Source organism: Prenolepis imparis, unplaced genomic scaffold, assembly GCF_030444845.1.
Source record: "Prenolepis imparis isolate NDT839.2.m4 unplaced genomic scaffold, iyPreImpa1.0 SCAF_5, whole genome shotgun sequence".
Taxonomy (NCBI): Eukaryota; Metazoa; Arthropoda; class Insecta; order Hymenoptera; family Formicidae; genus Prenolepis; species Prenolepis imparis.
In genome coordinates, this window is record NW_028141163.1 from 13,720,257 (window position 1) to 13,740,887 (window position 20,631).

At 37.9% G+C, this 20,631-nt stretch overlaps 1 protein-coding gene across 1 annotated transcript in view; it reads right to left on the reverse strand.

Moving 5' to 3' along the window:
• LOC145936275 (uncharacterized) overlaps positions 1–20,631 on the reverse strand; it is a 35,361-nt gene that overhangs the window by 1,717 nt on the left and 13,013 nt on the right. The window lies entirely within an intron of this gene.

The window sequence follows — 20,631 nt, forward strand, 5'->3', positions numbered from 1 at the left end:
AACAAAGTTATGTATATCAAAACGGGAATTTGAAAAACGACCGTGTTCGCTCACCGCGTATTTTCACCACACATAGTTTTTTAAAAAACAAACATATATTGCAATTTCAAAATTAATTAGTAAAATTAAAATAAGCAACGCAATTTCTATTCAATCACTAATTCATTTATAATCTATAATCGATATTAATAATTCATCAAGATTCAACAAATTGTAACGATGTTAATGCAAAAGATATATCGCTGAATAAAGAAATTGTACTCTTTATTCGCTGCTGAAGAAAAATAATCAAATCGAATCAGAGAATTTATTCGCATATTTCAACAATAACTCGCGCGGTACCTAATCAATTTTACTTAATGAACCGGCCGCGCGCGCGCGCGCGCAAGACGAGTACATGTCTCCGCAAAGAGAGACGCCTCGAGTTCGATTAATTCGAAACAAAGTTAAAGTCAGGTGACGTGTCCAGCCGACAACGCGAGCGAACGGGCGCAATCGAGCGAGTGCAGAGCGGGTAACGTAATACGGAGTCGGGCTACCTGTGAGCGATCTGACAGCAAGCCCGAAACAAAATCGGTCGGCGCATCCGATCGTCCGCATACAGCTGGGTTTATATACGAGGCAAAATTAAATTACGAATAAATTTCAAACATATCATGCCGGAGCGTTACATAAATAGGGTTGAAGAATAATAATGTAATCCGGTATACACAGGAGCACCACGTGCACTCGTGCAATTAAATGACGAGTATATCAATAACGTAATTACTAATTAACATAAATAATATATGACAGTAAATGAATATTTTGTTATTTGTATTATTACATGAAGAGATTATAATAAATATTATAAATAATATTAATTGTCAGCATGTATTCTGAATTGCACAATATAAATATTACAGTAATTGGTTGTAAAGAATTCAAAAATGTTCTCCAATCCGTAATGCGCATAATTTGTTTTTATATTCAACGATGAAGAAATTCTCAGTTATATAATTTCGCTGACTCTAGAACCAATCTCATCAGGATAGCTTATTAGAGAATTCAAGATTTTTCAATTGCCAGAGTATTACTTTGTTTTACGCATCTTAGAGGTAGTGCATATATTACGTAACACGATTACGCAATGTCTCAACCGAGGAAAGCCGAGTTTCTCTCTCATTGGAGCATGCTCTGTGGAAGAGACAAACGTCAGCGGCGAACAGATCGATTATTCGCGTCCATGGAAACCACGGATGGACCAATGCGAAGAGGCTAACTCTCCTTTTTGGACAGGCGCACCTGCCTTTCCTATGCGGTCGACCAATCGTATCATAATTTATTTATTCGTAAAACTTGTAATATTTCAAATATATATCAAATATGATTAATATTTAATTTTTGTATAATATCGCGAATCTCTTATTCAAATTAATTATGCGTTCTATCATTGACTCTTGTAATTTAATTGCTATTTTGTAGAAAATGCATTTCAACTAAAAATATCGTTAAATATGCGACTTGGCTACTTGTGATTAATTAAACTATGAATATAAAATTTAAAAAATATATAGGTATGTGTGTTAAAAAATTATGAATTTGGCAGTAATATCCACTGGTACCTTAATGAAAAATAAATTGAATTGTCTTACGCTGCAATAGGTCTAAAAGTGATAAAAACAAGATTGACATTAAATCAGTTTACGTATCATGGAAGAAGGAAAGATAGCGGACCCATTTCTGGCATCCTCAAACTTCGACGATAGACTTTCTTATTGTTTGCATAACTCATAAATCTCGATATTAAACATAGGTAGAGGATGCATCGTGATCAATAAAGATACTACGTATCTACTACTCGTGGGCGTGAGTATCGGAGCCATACTCGGGAGCGCGATAAATCTTGCGATTCACGACTTCCGATTTTTACATCCTCGAGGATTCATCGCGGAGAAACACGGTGATTAACCCTTGAACTCTTCATCTCAATTGAAATTGCGTCCAATCTCGTACGCGTTAACAATGTACGTGCGCGAGGACAATTGCACATTTATGAAAAAAATGTGCATTCATAATTTATAACACTCCAAATATATACATATATAAAACTACAATAAATTTAATAAAATATTCCTAAAATAATAAAGGGAATAATTTTGAATTATTAAATAAAATATAATTATAAAGATAATATTGTAATTCTTTTTTTTTGTATATTTTATGTAAAATTATTATTTTACCGAACACACACACATTCGATACCGTCAATCTGTAACTGTAATACTGTCGACAAATTATGCAAGGTTGTATATTTTTAAATATTATAACATACTCTATATAAAACTGCGTATAATAAAATAAAATATGTGATATAAAATAATAAACCGAAAAAAAGGAATAATCTCGAATAAAACATATATAATCACGAGTTTATATATTGTGCTTTTTTTACATAATATTTCACGTAAAATCGTAATTTCCCCGAGCGCCGAATAAAATTCGGCGTATAATTATATATCGTCACCTCTCAATCATTATCCTTGTTATATACATAATGCGTATTATGTATATGCAATATATTGTATCTATATATTCGCCTTTTCGAATCCGCGACAAACGCGCGATGCTACTGCATTCGCGTTTAGAGTTGAAAATAATGGCAAAGTCGTTTGAGTTTGATCTTATGACTAAATATGCGCGGCTATCAAACACACACGTGCACATATACGTGCATATATATGCGCACAACGTACAAACGTATCGCATTACCTATGGAGCAACGCCCATTATCAGTTTCGGATGGCAGAGAGCGTGCACGCGAAATCAACTAGCACGCATCAGCGCGATATGCCGCGAATATGCGTGTGCGTGATTGACATCCGAACGACACGTCGCGGTCGCATCGTCGCGCCGGCGTAGTTTACGAAAATCGCCTCGCACAGCAACAACACGGTTTATATTAGCCGAAAACAAACGGCCGTCACGTGTATTTCGACGCCGCGATCGGAAAATCAAATTTGGCGATTTGTATCGATTTTCTGCTCCCAATCGCAGGGCTTTCGTGTCTCTTTTCGGTATTTACAAGCCATTCCGAATTAATCGGAAACTTGAAAGTCCATAAATAAAGTTCTATTCTCTTGAGAAAAATTGATAAGATAAAATAAATATAATTATATAAAAGAAAAAAAAAAAGATTTATAAAAATATAGAAAAATATTATACTCAATGTAGAGAGAATTTTCGCTCTGCTCCTTTGTGTTATGTAATAATAAAAATATAGAAAACACTATTGCAATGTAAAATTTGCGCCCTGCTCTCTTGCTGAATCAGTGAAAATGTCACTGACAATACACTGATTCTATTTAAGAGAGTTATTGCATTTGTTCGAATATTTGATTCTTTGGTCTTTAAGATTCATGCACCTTTTTCCTGTACATCTCGCGATTTATAATTTCCTGACGATCTAACATATGACAAAAATTTTCTTCAACTCAAAGAGATAACATCAACAATATCAGTCGTTTGCGATTTATTGTATTTAGCAAATTGCGCGATTTACAAGACACGACCGAGGGAGTCCTCCGGTGGAATCTGACGGTGAAGGAAAAGAGAGGCGACGAAGAGAACGCCCCGTGTCGATCGTATCGGGGCCCCGAATCTCGGAATTCGAATTTGTCGTCTTATCTGCAGATTCCATCGTAATTGCTTATCTACGAGGTGCCTGCACGCACCGGGACCGGGACCATATCCACTTACTTTATATCTCGCCCCATACGAAACACGCGCGGTCCTCTCACGTGTTCGCCCGTCATCCGACTTCGGGACGTTTATCGTCGCGTATACACGTCGTGCTCTACGTGCCCTTTTTCCACTCGTCGGGGAATTCCGGTGGCGCCTCCCCTTGCTGGTCGGAAATTGATATCTTTCATCGTTATCACATACGAGATAACGTTGTAAAATTTAATTTAATCCGGGATTCGTTCTAAATATAGCTAAGAGATTTAATTATTTTTTTTTAATTTAGAATAACCAAAATATTTTATTTACTAGAATCAAAAAGAAAATTGTAAGTAAATCTATCGCGCATCAAAAGTCTTTTCATATAAACAGAGCTCAACAAGGTTTTTTATAGTCTTTCAATTAGCTGCCCTATATTGCGATTAAAACGCGAAAGTCAACAAAGTCGCGGAGGGAAGACAGGATCGAGGTTCCGCCAAGGAAATCCAAAGGTGGAGTCGCAGGTAGACTTGCACGGTAATGTCTACGAGTGTCTGGCACGAGGCAGAGTATAGTAAGGCTGGCCTGGCTTCGTAGCATGATCGGACGTAGTTAGTTCGGAACCGAGCGGCACGCATCCCAAACTTTGATTAAACGAGTCGCAGGGTCTCGCGGCCCGACTCATTTGTCTGCCGTCTGCCCCCTTCCTCCATCTCTCCAAGTCTTCTTCCACCTTCTCCTCTCTCTTTCTCTTTTACCTGGCTTCTGCTCAACGTTACCAAGAATCGCAAGCATTCTTGGAAATTCAGCCAGCCAGCCTTACTGGCTCGAATATCTATAATGTTTTCTCGAAACAATCGTTTCTGCCGTTTATCGTCGTGAAAATCAGTGACGAGCGAGAAGTGCGTACTTTCTTGTATATTGATAATAAATTATCGAAGACATACAGGATGGTCCATGTAAAGCATTACAAGCTGTTTTTCTCGAAAATTATTAGGGATATAGCGACAACATTCTTCTTCAGTGTTAAGCTCGTTGAGATCCATCGCGGGACAAATAGGGTACAGCCGCCGGACCCTTGAAGAAACGGGGAGAGAAGGGGGTCAGGGAAATGTTTCTCATTTTTTAAAACGGAACCGCGTGTCTGCTTTTTCTTACATAAATTGATTCTCTCCTACGTATGAAAGTACCAAGATCAGATTATCGAAAAGTGTGAATACTTTAATAGTTATATCTCATATCTTATCTCGAGTTATCTCATATCTTATCCTGATATATAAATTTGAAACAACTAGTAAAATATTCACTTTTCTGTGATCTCATTTTTACACGCGGAATGATGAAAAGAATCGATTTATGCAAGAAAAAACATAAGGTTTCATTCAAAAATAAATGAAAAGGTTGCTCTCTCCTGCCTTCCTGAATGATCTGGCAACGATACCCGCACTTGTCTATGAAAAATAAAGGTCCGATGAAATTTAAAATAAAAAAAAATTGCTTTCGACATCTCTAATAGCTTTCGAGAATACAGCTCGTTGAAGACATCTTATGGCTCAATTCTCCTCTCGTATATAAATGACAATATAATATTTCATAAATTAATTTTTGAACAAAATACCTAAAAGAGTTCTTTTGTTATCTCGTTATTTTCGCACAAGCGGTAAAATTTCCCCGGTAAAAAAAATTTACTTTAATATATTTTACAGTAGTAGCAAAAACAACTTGTTTTATAAGTTGCATCGCAATATGATTTTAAAATAGTCTTATTTCCTTAGTGTTACTTTGTAAGTTTAGGGTCAACCTGGGTTAACGTCAGCTCTCTCTCTATCTCTTTGTCAACGTAGAACCGTATACCGCTGCTGTACAGTCGCGAATGCATCGAATCGTCGCCGATTCGTCGCGCGTACGGCAAAACTGATTACCGTTATCGGCACTGGGCGTCAACGCGGTTCCATAAACGGATAATGGTACGCCACCTCCTCGGTCCTATTCCCTTTGGAACATCCGTATGGAAGCCGTCTGCGGGCCGCGGATGGGGCAGATATCGTATTACTAACGTCATCGTTGGCGAAGCACTCGGAAGAGAGGGTGAGAGGAGAGAGGAGAGGTGAAGGGGGGCTCGAAACGGATGGTAGGAACCCATGCAGACCACACAGACGGTTTCCACGGGTGCGAACTACCGTGCTGGATCCCTCGATCTTAACTCTATCGCCTGGCGATCGAACGCAGACGCGACAGGCATCGCGCTAACTTGAAATGGAACCTCTCTCGCGAGCAATTTCTCCGTAACTTAATAAAAGATTCCTCAGAGAAAATAAGGGCCACTTTGTCGTCTCTTGAGAGGATAGAGTGAATTCGTCTTAAAATCACTGACGTTACATACATGACATATGTCTCTTCTTAATATAATATAAATATTAATATAATATTCTCTTTTCACAATCGCGTGGATTAACATGATATACGAGAAGCGAAATGCTATAAGTGCCTAATGTTTTATTCGAGAAGAAAAAAAATTGTATTTTAGGTATGACTGAAGAGCCATTAAAATATTACAAATTATGACACATTAATGATGCTAGCGAACAAAGTTATTCTTAACCAGTCAGGCAATGTCTGCAATCGGCATTGCGCGACGTTTAATTCGCGCATTACATAATACATACATGACAGTAGAACGAATGGAACGAGTCAGTTTTATCTTCCTTTACGCATCACTCGTCGTTCATCGCGCATACGGAATAAAGAGCGCCGAATTCTGGCGATGCACACTGATGCATCGCTTGGTGCATCGCGTCAAGTGTGTATGCATATATGTATGTGTGTGTATGTGTGTGTGTGTGGGTGTCACGGGGTGGCCACCTGTCTAGCAAGGTATGCACCGATAGCATCACCGGAGAGAGAACCGAACGAACGAACAAACGCCCAGCGCTAAGCAAAGACAAGGGCGGTAACTCAGCCCGACAAATTATAGAGTGGCCAGACAGCGCGTCTCTGTCTCTCGTTCCATCTCGTTTTGTTTCTCTCTCCTCTGTCTCATTTGAATTTTTTATCCTTTCTCTGCGCCAGCGCCTGCTCGGATGCAGGCCCCCCCAGATTTTTTCACACCCTTGGGAAAATCTATTAGCATCAATGGATAAGCAATCTTGTCCCCCCGTTTCTGACAACACTAGAAAGGCAATTTCTTTCTCTTTACTGTAAATTGAGATTCTGTTGACTTTATAGATAACTGTGTTATATTAAATATATTTGCGTGATAAAGTCTACTTTAAACGATTTATAATTCGCGCACGATAGACTTTCAAATCTATTTGTCATTTTATGTGTCATATGTGTATTTCGATATGTATGTACTGAATATAAATTTTGTACACCTTTTATTAATTTTAAAAAGTAATTATTATAATTATTTTTTAAATATATCTTGGATATTCGAGGAAAAGTATATAATGAGATCTCTTTCGCGAGATCTCTGTTTTTTTTTATTATAGCATGTCTTGTAAATTAAAAGCACGCTTATGTATCATGACATAACTTAAACTTTATTTATTTTAGACGATCTATTTTTATCCGAATTTTATTTTTAATAAGTGGAAAATATATTTAATAAGAAAATTTTATTTCTTAAACCTATATAATATAAAAAAGTGTATCATATATTTTTCCAATTATCCAATACATTTGATAGAAACTTCTCTTACAAATAAGAATCATAAAATATATGGCAAATCGACGTTAATCAAAACGAAAATTACGTAAATTTTGTATCGAGCGATCCTGTCGTCCCTGCGCGTACACGCATGAAATTCGCTGCACGCTCTAGTCCCTGCGACTTAGCGACTTAACGAGGCGTACCTCGTCATGTAAATTACAAATAATAAATATCCGGTCGGTGGTCTCTTATCGAGTCTGACAGATCGGAGATTTCGGCGATCGAGGAAAGGAAAGGGGAGCCCCCTCGCGCTGCAATGTGGGCGGGCCTCCCCCTATAGCCCCTTCTGCGTGGCCCCCCATGGGTATAAAAAAAAAAAAGAAAAAAAAAAATACCTTGCTTCTCGTTCGGGAACCTTAACCCATCGCACTCGTGTGTCGCCTGCACGCGATGTGCCAGAAGTCCTCTCGCGTGAATGCATCGCGAAACTCGATAATGGAGCGATTTTTTGTTGTCAAACGCGGTAATTTCACGGATCGAAGAATACACACGTGCGATCGTCCCGAAATTAATTGAAAAGTAACAGACCTTTATATCGCAATTATTAATTTTTTAAATTATTTATTTGCTAAAAAAAATTCTAAATATACATTATATACATTAATAAAATTTCAAGATAAAAATTCAAGATAAAATTCAAGATAAAAACATGTAAGTACCTGTAAAATCGCAAAGTTACGCACGTTTGATTTTATAACGTTAGTCTGATTGATTGTATTGTCTGTAGATCTAGCTTTTTATAAAACGATCGCGCATTCGCGCGCGCGACAAGCTGCGTACCCGGTTTAAAAGAAGGTCGGCCCGTTTGCGGGACATCCTGTGGAGGAAAAATGTGCCGATACAGTTCCCCGACAGACGGTAGGTTAAGTAAGAGAGTTGCCACACATAGGGGCTCGCGGTGGTAATTCAATCCCCCTGGACGTAGGTAGGTGCGTACTTATGTACGTGCGAGCGTGTACGTTATAAGACCGGCCACACACCGGTGCAAAAGGACGAGGACAGCGGGGGGGAATAGAGAAAAGTGTCTCGACGTCGATACGGTGATCTAAAATGAAGGACGGATGTTGGCGACGGGGCTAATTGGAAAAAAAAAGGGAGGCAGGACTTATGTAGATTTTTTGTTGATCTGTCAAACTAGTGCAAATAATAATGCTGATTGCGGCAAGAGCTATAATTGAATCGAATAATTAACGTTCTGCATTTTAAAATAAAAATACTAAGGTTTTGTTAGATTTGTTTGATGCGCGATTATTCAAAGCTTACTTATTCCAGCCTAATTAAGGCTCTTATGCTAAAAGGATTCAGATTAAGATACTTATTAAACTATCGGAATAAATAAATGCATCGGGCATAAGAGAATCATGAAACCGAGGAAATATCTTAACATTGAAGTGTCAAAAGTGTCTCCTTTCCTCACACGTCTTTCTTATCAAATATAATAGATTCCTTTTTTCAAATAAAAAAAAAAAAGTTTCTAAAACCCGAGATATATCGCGAATGCGTCGAGAAAAATAATCCAAGTCTAGGCAAAGAAATATACTGAATATAGAGTAAGAGAAATCACCTTGTTCTAATTAAAAGAGGAAAAAAAGAGATATCAAGCGAAAGACAGGGTGGAGAGGGAAAGCTTGTGCGGAACGATAAAGGGGAAAAGGGGAGAGGAGAGATATAGAAGAGAAATACGAAGGAAGCTCGCCTTGCATGGCGGCCTCGACGAGTACCGACCGACTCCCACCGGCTGGCTGCACCATCACCGTCGTCTCCACCTTCTTCGCCCCACCTTCTATCTACCTATCCATGCCGCGTATCCTGCACCTTCAGGGTGGCGTCACGCTCTCTCTCAAGACGCTTCCGGTGTTAAATTACCCCGTGCTTCTCTCCCTCTCTCTCTTTCCTTCTGTCTCACTAACTTTTTCCACTTCTCCCCCGCTGTATCCTTCCTACGATCCGCGTCTCTCCGCTCTGTCAGTGGGATTATATCCCTTTCCCGAAAGGTGCGTGACTTTTGAAATTTGCGCGATGACAGATCGGACGCACGTTTGAAAAGTGTTTGTCTCATTTTTCACGTATAAATGAATTTTTGCATACGAAAGAGCATAAAGAGACTTTCTCGGAAATCTTTACCTTTTTTTTATTTTTTGAAATATTTACAGGGAATAATGAATGAAGAGTAAAGTAAATTTATAATTTGTAAAATTTATTTTAGATATAAAACTTCATATCTAACGTAAACCTTATTAAATTATGAATTTGCCTTTATTCTCAACTCTCGTAATTTTCAACTTAAATGATAACCGAACATGAGTTCAAGTTTATAATCATCGTTAAGCCGTAATCAGACTAGAGATTGAGATTGGGATTAGATTAAAATTTCATCAAGCAAAGTTTACAAACTTGAGATTTGTTTTCTTTATTCTGATTGGTTATATTTCAATCTAATCTTAATCTCAATCTTTAGTCTGATTACGGCTTTAAGACTCATCTCTGATGAGCATTGTATATATCTAAATCTAATATATACAAGTATAAGAAAGAGAGAAGATTATATAAGCTAAAGAAGAAGATTCGAGAGAGATAGCGAAATTCAAAACGAAATGTCAAACGTCCTAAAATAAAAATTTTAGCTACATAGATTTGATTTAATTAGACATTTGTATTAGATGTCTAAATTAAATACCTGCACATTCGCATCTAATTACCGCATATTAATACAGCATATCTCTCTCGCATCATCGATTCCTCACAACTCGTCTGTTAAGCGAGTGATCTGCGGCAGCCTAACAAGTATCTCCATTCTCGGAAACTTTCGGCTTCGCGATGTTTCTGCCCTTGACTTATCGATTCGCGCGTACACACACACATATACACACGCAGCCCTTTTATATATAATTACTTCAGTAGATAATTAAAACGGTCCCTCTCTTCAGCGCTTCACCGCGCGCGCTTCGGTAATACGTCGGAGGGTGTATAATCGATACCGACATCGAGGGGTGTCCATAACGGGAAACAACCACCCTTTCCGACAATACGCGTATCGTCCCCCTAAATATACATACATCTTCCTTCCGTAAACAACCACAGGGGTAACCTAAATGCGTGTAGCGATGATTTTCATTCGTATAATAAACGCGCACGCGCTTGCGTCATATAGACAATTAATTATGCGATAATCGTTATTACTGTTGTTGTAAATCGACTATAACATAATAACGTAATCGTTATTTTGACTGATAAGATATGCATAATGGATACGGATTACATGAAACCAGATGCATTTTTTTCACGCGTATATATTTTTAATTTCTACACATTTTCGTTAATAATTTTTTTTGTAACACACACGCTACGGTCGAAACAAATCCTAAAATTGTCGGAAATTCTACGCTCAGCCTGTTTTTATTTCGAATAACATTCATCTCTCTACGCGAGTTGAGAAGATAATGATTTTGCAGCTAATAATTTTATCTCCGAATGAGATTATTCCGATATAATGTCCAGCAGAGGGAGGACAGAGTTAGGCTAGCTCCTGAAGCTTAAGTTTCATTAAGTTCTCACACAGATCCGCACTTTGGGCAAAAAAGAAAGCGGGGGATGTCAAAAATCGGTGTCGAGAGCGTCGGACGGTAGACGCGAGGACACACGGACGAACGGACGGACGTTGTCGATGATGGCAAACTCGCGGAGGCACCGGAGGAAGATGAGGTCGGAGGTAACCCGACACCCGGCCGCAGCCTCGGTAACGTGAGAGCCCCTTTACCCGCCTCTGTCCCTCTTTCTGCCACCACCCCCTTCTGCCTAACCGGCTCGTCCTCTCGGTGTGCGGACTCTCATCCGCGAATCCACCGGAGTGCTCGCGCACAGAGAGACAAATCTCCTTTTTCTCCGTCGCGCATACCGCACACGCTCGTCGACGACGGGGAAGAAGCGGGTGGCTGGTCCGCGCGAGACGGAGGAGGACTCAATTATGTCCGCGTGGGATGAACATCACTCGCTCTTTCTCCCGCGCGGATGCGACGCGATGCACTTTTCGCGAATTACCGTCTCCGTTCTTATTAAGCTCCTCGCGCCGCGAAAAGAGTAAGGTGGACTCCCGATGTCTTTCTTTCCGGGCCCGGAGAGTTTCGACTTTTATTATAATGAAACTATGGCGTGGAATTTCGCACGTCGCGACTTTAATTACTCTTTGGCTCTTAAAATTAATATGCCATAATAATAATTAAGTGCAAAAGATTCTATCTTTCGCGCGTAAAAATTGCATTAAAATATTCGAGTGATGGGATGATACATTTCTAAATTTAATTCAAAATTATTTGAATATTTTCATTATACACGATCGCATCGTTTTTATTATTTTTAAATAAATAAAAACAATTTATTTTCCCTCTCTCCTGTCTCCCTCTCTCTCTATTTTCCTTATTGCAGATAGGAAATCTTAAAAAAAAAAAGATTAGCAAGCAGTCTCTGTTTATCAGTCTGTCGTGCATCGACGATTATGATCGACAGGCTTTCTCCAAACCTATTATCGGCCCGTCGCCTCTAGCCACGTGTTGATCCACGTGCATGTCCAGACAATCCGCGTGCACTGTATTCTCATAGATCATACCGCGCTGGAGGTTGTAAAAGGATGATAAATAGACGCGAGGGTGTCGCGTGCGTAACGAGATCACGGTACCGAGAAAATATCTCGTGCAAGAAAGGTAATCTTCTCGCCACCCATAATCCTCCTCGATTAGCCATCTTGTTCTAGCAACTATATATTATAATATAACTCCGCTCTCCCTTATCCTCTTCCTTTAAGTTAGGTCAAATCGAGATAAGAATTTGAATTGATAAAATATGAATAACAATAGCAAAACAATATAGAATTATTCTATAATAATCGAGGATGCAAGATTTAAATAAATTGTTTAATGAAAGATTAAGTATGTGAAACACTTTTCAAACTAACTGTTTGATGTTTCTGGGAATATAAGTCTAAGTCTAAAGTTATTCTTGTAAATTATTACTGTTTCTCGATTCGAGGTAATATTAATGTTGACGCGCGAGAACGCGATGGACGAGATTGAAAGGATAGTCGTGCGAGAGAATCATGCACTCGGTGTGAGAATAACAAGACTAATTTGTCGAGACACAATAATGAGGGGGTCATTAAAACGACGAGCGGATTGAGCGCGTGTCGGTGCCTGTACCACGTGGCTTCCTCCTTCGCTAGTACCCTTCCTTCCATTCACCGAGTATCAGTGGTATCTAAAACCCAAATCGCCCATGATGGGCCGCCGACACGTGCTTCTCGCGTCGATCACGTGCCGCGAATTTCCTATTATACGCTGTCCAACTTCCCCGTTAGACACCTTCTTTTACGATCTGAACACGAAAGAGTACATCATTCTTGATGTATCTTATACATCCTATATATTTCGATGTCTTGCATCTAGCAATCAGAATAAAATAACTTTGAGCTTTTTAATTATACAAAATGTTTGAACGAGAGACTATAGACGTAATACATTAAGCAACTGTATATAAAGATTCATTTTGAGGAAAAATTATTTTTATAATGCTAATCATATGTTAAGTTATAAATATACATATAAAATTTGTTGTGAGATTAACTTTTTTTTCTTTTTATGAATGAGACCATTCAGTTCCATTATTAAATCCCTCCCATATATATAAATGTAAATGCCTTGGTAAATGCGCTTCCAAATTTAATAGACATTCACGATATAACATACACGGTTCAGATATATTCTGCAATTTAATGGGTACTTATAAGAGATAACTTCGTTCCTTTTTTGCGATGCGTTAATTTATTTTTAAGTGTCGATCGCGCTATTAATATCTTGTACACTCATTAAGTCTCTTGGTATACCTATATCTCTCTTTATATATTTCTGTGATGAAATAGAATAATCGAGGCATACGAGGAATTTACGAGAGAGACTTGCAAAATCTTCCCCCGCGGAGGGCAAAATCGTAATCTAAAATCCAATTTCCCGGGTGGCGTCGCGGCGCGCATTTACGAGTCGGTGCACTTATGGTCGCGTGACTTTGGGGGACCAGCACGCCGCCGCTGGCATCCAGCAATGCATCGGTAATGAAACGAGGTGGGCAGGACGCAATAGTCATAAATAGCCGGCTACCTACTTACTCGGGGGCGCGAGAAGGAGGTGTGGTGGAGGCCCTTCTTTTGCTCCTGTCGGCCCGCCGGTTGCGCTGTTATTGCCGGTCATCCCGTTGAGAACCATTAATCCAGTGCAATAGAATTGTTCGCGATGTGTTTTTCTCATTACGCGTGTAAATTAACAATTAGGCAATATGGCTCTTTCCAACACTTATTCATTATTTTTGTTGCTAGCTACAGCGTCGAATTATTAAAAGCTTTCGTCATATCAGTAGTATAAATAAATCAACATACAAATTTAGATGAACAAAATTTCTATTCAAGAACGCATATGAGATTATATTTAATGTTAATATATATATTGATATTTCATTATCTTGCCCTCTTTGTAATTATATGCATTAACGAATTAACAATTAATCTTCAAGGAAAGATATTAACTTGTCCACCTTTTCTCTTTCTTCTTAAATATTTCAATAATAAAAGTCGTATAAAATTTCAATTCGCTTCTAAAGAAGCGCTCGAACAATTTTATTAGCTGCTGTTCGATCGGACAGATTAAAAATTCCGTACAATGTATACTTAATCGTGATTCGCATCAAAGGACGAGTTTGTGAAAAAGAGAGAGAGAGAGAGAGAGAGATTCGCGGGACGCAGAAATCATCGATCTCAGACTGGTGGATATCGGGGACAGACACGACGAAGAAGAGAAGGATCGGTCCGCGAAATTGCATGTTCGAGCAGCGGGACGACCGGACGACGTTCACGGTACCGTACGTTCGTGGTACCAAGTGCGCTCTGCTCCGGTAACCGGAGAACCAGAGCCAGGTATCGGTTACGGAAAACTTCCGTGCACGCATTAATAACGTCGCACGTCCTCTCCTACGATGGTCGCGGTGTTCGTAGATACGCGACAGGTTCGCGATAGATCTGGGTCGCGCGCGTTTAACCCTCATCCCGACTTAATTGCTATTTAGCGTCCTAAAATCCTCATTTATCGCGAGATTTTCAGATATTCAATTCGCAGAATAAATTGACAGATTTGAATGATTTCGTAATTAATTCAGATACTGTATTATAGATTGGAGATTAGCTAGAAGTTGAGAATGAAGTAACTCTAGAATAGATTTCACATAAAAATTGTGGACTGATTTTTTTTCTTGTGCTCTTCGATTAAGAAAAAAATTAATGACGATGAGCTAGACAAGGTAGACATGAAATATAAGACGGAGGAACAAAGTATGAGTGTGTTTTCACTGAAAATTAATGAAACATTCATTGATCTTCGGTGAAATCTTGTGTCGTTGCTTTAAATTTTAAAGTGACTATTTCAGTTTAAGAGAGTACAAAGAAAAGATGGATAATAGATTAAGTAAATACGTGAGAAATGTACAGCGCCGGCGTGAGAAAAAGAATGTGACGTATAGTACACCTCGGGGTCCTGAAAGGCGTCTCTTCTGAAACACCAACAACGCGCGCCTGCTTATATTATTGCCTGCATACATATTTATGCGCGAAGGTGGAGGAGGTTGAGAAAGGTCGACGATGGAGGAGGAAGGAGTTGCTTGAGTTAGTTATTACCGAATCAATTACTCGCTCGTATTTATAGGGTGTGTAGCGCGTGTTTCTTTTCTGTTTCTCTCTCCTTCGTATTCCCTCGCGAACTTCGCGGAGGCGAAGACGAAGAGAAAGAAAGAGAGAGAAAGATATTATGCCGAGATACGACCGGAAATTCACGGGGGCTTCTCGAAATATACGGTGTTGACGACGTTGTGCGCGACACGATCGATCGATCGCGTGAGATCCGCTTTGGTGCGCGACTTATTAAATCTTCGACGGAGATGGGGTAACTCTTATTTTCTCGTATATCGCTTAATGTGTAGTAGTACAGTACCATGCTTGTTACAAAATGATTTATCATCATTGTTAAGGTTTTATTTTCATCTGATTTAATGCCAGCTTCATCAATGTCAATTGATACCTTTCATAAATTAAATCGTAAATATATGTTTATTACTTACTCTATTTTTATAGATTTATATATATATAATAATTTTTATATTTATAAATATCATAGAAAATAAATTATATTTGTATGTTTAATAATTTAATTATATATCATCCATCGTATTGCAAGAAAAGATCTCATCTATTTTTGTTTTTCTTACTCCTGATATTGTTGTATAAAGAGAGTTTATAATTTCTGTTTTGCTTAAAAAATTCCTAATATATTTCCCGACGATTGTCCCGATTTTTTGGGAGGCTAGAGTATATAAGTTAAACGAATACTTTAGACTACAAATGCAAATTGGATGCACGAGTTCGACTAAAGTGGCCGGCGGACTTCTAGCATCTCGCACCTTCATCGATGCTTATCTCTTATCCGGCGCGAGGCGGGTTCGCCAAAAAGGGAGGTCTCCCTACAGCACTACGCCCTTCGTTTGTAATTAGAGAGATACGAGACACTCGGTTATTATCTGTCGAGCGTGGCGGCAATATGGCGAACGGCGGCATGTATACACCCGCCAACATGCATCCCCTTTCAACCCCTGCGTACAAGTCCTAATATATTTCGAAACCCTGCCGAGGATTGTGTTGCGCGAACTGAAATATTCCGCGTCATAAATTTCGTGAGTATCTGCAAAAATCCGCGACGTAGTCCGGCAGAGTTTCCATTATCGAGATACACGTGAAATTGATGGATATCTACCGCAATGTCTATTACAATGTCTGCTACATATAGTATAGTCTCTCCAATTCTCCAGTTTTCGTATCGTAAGATTTATTTAATTATTTACACTATTTCTCTAATTGTGTTAATTATTTTAGTTCTAATTGTGAAAAAATATTGAATTCTTTCCATAAAATATTGTGACTGCAAACTTTTTTGTGTATTAAAAGTATAAAAATGAAGAGATATTCAATTTATTATTTAATTGATATTCAAGATATATTACTAAAATAGTCATAAAAGAAGAACAGAATATAATCATCTTTTACATTTTTTTGTATCTTTATATATACTTTCAATATTGTATATATAATATAATCTAATATATATTATATAATATAAAAAATACATGGCTTGCAAATAGTTTATCAAAAATATTCGTATTTCACGATTCATGTTAGGAGCAGAAAAAAATATGCTCTTAAACACTTATATTTATTAAAAAGATGAATAAGAAAAAATACATATCAATAAGTATAATTTTTAGAGAAGTATAGAGACAATCACATATTCTTAAATGCGATATAACATTAAAGAATAAATGTAGACAAAAGTAAAGTTATCCTTTTTGTTACTGTTGTAACTTTTTCTCCCATGTATTGATATATTTTAGAAAAAAATGGTTAGGCAGATTAATCCTGAATATATTTCTACACAAGTTCAGATCTGCAAAAACTTTGCGCGTTGTTTTATTTTATTTTCCGCACTCTCGTTGCAAAATAAAATACAATGCCTATCGGCTGTAAGGCAACTGTATGTAAACAATCAGCCGGCGGCTTGTTTTACAACTAACAAAATTTGTGAATATTTCGATCCAATCGTAAAATTGGAAGATTTTACAGGAATTCGCGGTATATATAAACTTATAGTAATAATATATAAACTTATAGTAATAATATACGTGTCAAATGTTTAAAATTAACAATGGTCTAATGAGATCGCGCCCTCCCTCAAAAAATATCGAAACTCGAACTATCATTGAACATGATCGCTTTTTGCGATCAATTAATCGCTACAGAGATCAATTGTATAATTAATATACGTAAATAAAATATTTAATTACAAAGAGCCGCTAATAAATATGCGAATCAATTAAATTTGCGACATGACATTGCTATGTTACTTGAACATATTATAAATAATTGAAATGTGTTAAACATACACGGTAAAATTATATTTATAAAAGTTTATTTTCCTCTCTCTTTATTTTATTATATTTTAACAATAAGAGAAAATAACAAGATATTGAGATTCTGCAAATAGATGAGATAATATAATGTAGTAAAAAAAAGTAAAAAAAAAGACATTAAACCAGGCAGATAGTCAGTGCATAATCAAATGGATATATTGCATATAGCGAAACAAGAACAAAGATCATTAATATCGAGTAGCAAAGGTTGGATACTTTTAACGAGGGAATATCGATTACCGAAAACGTCAGACACGAGTTACGACTAAGTTTAATTACTATCCTGCGAATAATTAAGTGAATCTCTGTTTCCCTCCTACTTTCCATTCTGACCCGTTTCTATCTCTCATATTCATACAATCTTTCAGGCGCGATATATCATATAATAGACAGTATAAGAGATATTAATATAAGAAAATAATTCGCGGTTATAAGGAAAATTTTTTCTGCATTTTTCTGAATAAATTCGATGCAGATCATTAATATATTTTTAATTGTATATTAATGAATTTTTGAATATACATATTAATATGTATATATATTCTGTCAAAAGTACTAATATTTTCATTGAATTGCAATCAGTCGTTTATAATATATTTAAATAGAGTAAACTAGTTGTGCACTCCGCACTTTATCCAACATCAAATTAAACGCAATGCGAAATTCCATATAAAATTCCATGTTGGAAACTCCAGGCGTACGACGAGGCCGTATAAGTCCATACACTGAATGAGGTTCGTACCTATAGACAGCCTTGGCGAGGGAAATCGCGGGAGAATAACCGGGAGCAGAGGGAGAGAAAGAGACGAAGAGCTCGGGGCGAAAAGGTAGTGTGGGGTCTAGGTGTTAAAACACGGTAATTAACAACGAGGAACGCGGAGAACCGACGAGGACGAGAGAAAGAGAGAGAGACCACTGATCTCTCCGGTGGCTACCAAGATTTACTGCCAAATGGCCGCGTATTTATGAACTACGCCTGTTGGTTGCAGGCACACCCGCACGCGCTCTCCTGTGTTGGGCTCGGCTCGTAGCGGATGCGCTCGCGAGGGTCGGCGAGAGTGGAGTGCTAACCGGCCATCGATCATCTTTCGTGGATAGTTAGGAGCCATGAAACATTCATGCGCAATCGACCACCCATCGCAGCCGCGGTTTTCGTGTCCGGAGCTGCAACGGGCGTGCAACCATGTCGCAATGCGGTTTGAGAATTGCACTCGCCTAGAGATGTCAGATTAGAGGGGAATCAAGCGACGCAAAATCTATGGGCGATATAGGAATGTTGCAACGCGACAGAGAGACGAAGAATTAAAAATTGCATTGATAAACTGACATAAAATGACGTCTATTTTAACATATACCTTTTTATTTTCACGTATATTTTTTATTAATATATATAGATTAATTTAATTAATAATATCATCAATTTGTAGTGATTTTACGTATAGAGGAAAAATGTTAAAACATTTTATTCTTGGATTCTAAAGCGCCTAACTCTGAAAGTTAAAAATCAAAATTTATACTCAAAAATATTTACTACAGACTGTTTTGTATCAGATATTGTTTTGTATCAGATGTATCACAGTTTTGATAACATTGTTTCAAACTTTTTTTTTGGAGCAAATACTCTTTCTAAAAATAAATGAAAAAATTGATTCCCAAAATCTAACCCATAGAAACATGATAGTGTAACTCACAGTGAAAAAGATAAAAACAAAAATAACAGATTTAGAAAAATCTACAAATATGCTGAAAAATGTAATATCGAAAAAAATATTCTGCTGCTGATTAGAATAGACAATAAATCAAAGAAAGTCACAAGAACTTTTAAAAACTTCAAGAACTCTCGAGACAAATTGATTTAGCATATAAATAAATGTAGAAATTATAAGCTCTTGCTATGATAATGACCCAAATCAAATTTCATATTAATTCTAGTAAAACACACGAGAAAAATGTCGATTTTTATTAAGAATAAAAAAAATTTTGCTATCTTTTCTTTATATATTAAATTTATCATTTCTAATCTCATTTTTAATTTCATTGAAAATAAAAATTAGGTATTTTGTTTTTGTTCTCTTCGCGCATACGCGTTTTTTAATTTAATTCAGAAAATCGACTTTGCGAAAAAATGAGAGATTAGCGCGATCGAGATGCATCGCGTCGTCGATCGAGGAAGGAAGCGGGATCGAGCGATCGCGTATCTCTCGAGCGAGCGGAGGTTTCCTCGCGCGCGAGTACGACGGCATTTTCCGAGGGCTGGCTGCTTTATTATCGGCGCGCGGCATTAAATCTCCAGGGCCCCACACCCGCAACAGACCCCGCGATGCTCCTCGTCGGAGAGCCTTCTCCTGGCGTGGCAGCCGAGCCGTTGCCGGCCATAATACATTATGCCTACCTAAGGCTGTTAGTGGCAGACTCGTGCTGGCGCGCGTTAAGTTATTAGAGAATCAATTACTCCTCCGCTATTGTTTATGACGGGCCCCGAGGGCCCGAGACGCGCCCCTCGCTCGTTCTCTTCGCCTTGTCTCCCCCCTTGCCACTTACCTCCACCGACGTGATACTTTGCCAGTTTAACATTCATACCACTCTTCCACTTCCATTAAAGGGCGCATTTTTTTCCCTCCCTGCCGATACGCGGCTGCCGTTATTACGGCGTGCTTGATTAAATGTTCATTGACGTATATATATGTATATATAATCTATGTGCGTACATCTTCTAATATATATTCGACTTTCAACATTTTCAACGTTATACTATTTTATCATGTAACATTATACGTAAATATTTAAAATAATTTAGTTTGCTTGTTTCTCGTTGAAAGATTCTCTTTTCTTGTACAAACGTTTTGATTTAAATATATTATCATTCGCGTTTTTGAGTTTATTTTTCATCTCTATGTATGTATATTCATGGATATCATTCTCTGTGGCTGCTTATAACATTATACATTCTGTTCAAGGTGTCAAACGGCACGATCCGCCCCTGAACACAATCCAATCGATCCTCGTTCATTACAAGAACATCCATTTAGCGTTGACTCTTCGAAGCAGCGACAGAGAATATAAACGAGCACTGTTTAGTACGCCAGAGGTGCGTCGACATGAACAGAAACTACTCTTAATTTATGTTCGTTGTCGCTATAAGCACTGCGCATTACCTTGTTATACAAACTATTCTT